Source organism: Calidris pugnax, unplaced genomic scaffold (genome assembly GCF_001431845.1).
Source record: "Calidris pugnax isolate Ruff unplaced genomic scaffold, ASM143184v1 scaffold464, whole genome shotgun sequence".
Lineage (NCBI taxonomy): Eukaryota > Metazoa > Chordata > Aves > Charadriiformes > Scolopacidae > Calidris > Calidris pugnax.
Window position 1 is genome coordinate 3505 of NW_015091164.1, and position 714 is coordinate 4218.

Genomic DNA, 714 nt, shown 5'->3' on the forward strand with positions numbered 1-714 from the left:
ACACACACGACGACACACGCGCGTGTGTGTGGCCCCACGTTACGCAAGAGCCGCGCGTCACACGCGTGTCCCCTCGCATGGGGCCTTTGCGCCACCTTCGCACGCTCACACACACACACGGGGGGAGGACACCCCTTGCACACCCCTTTGCACGCCCCTGCGGCACCTCACGCATCCCCCCACCCCCCCTTGTGAGCGCCTTGCACACCCCTCCCGGCGCCTCACACACCTCAGGAGCACCTTGCACACCCCTCCCAGCACCTTGCACGTCTTGCACGCCCCTTTGCACCTCGCCCGTCCCTCCCAGCACCTTGCACATCTCTTGCACGCCCCTCCAGACCCTCACTCCTCCCTTGCACTCCCCCTTAGCGCCTTGCACACCCCTCCAGCCTCTTGCACACCCGGCTGCACCTCGCCCATCCCTCCCAGCACCTTGCACATCTCTTGCACACCCCTCCGGCACCTTACACGCTCCACCTGCACCTCACCCATCCCTTGCACACTCAGCCCAGCCCCTCGCCTGTCCCTTGCACGCCCCTCTGGCACCTTGCACGCCCCACCTGCGCCTCCCCATCCCTTGCACAGTCATCCCAGCACCTTGCACGCCCCATTTACACCTCGCCCGTCCCTTGCACACTCTCCCTGGCATCTCACCCCCCCCACATTAGCACCTTGCACGCCCCTCCAGCCCCTCGCCCACCCCCCCAGCCCCTT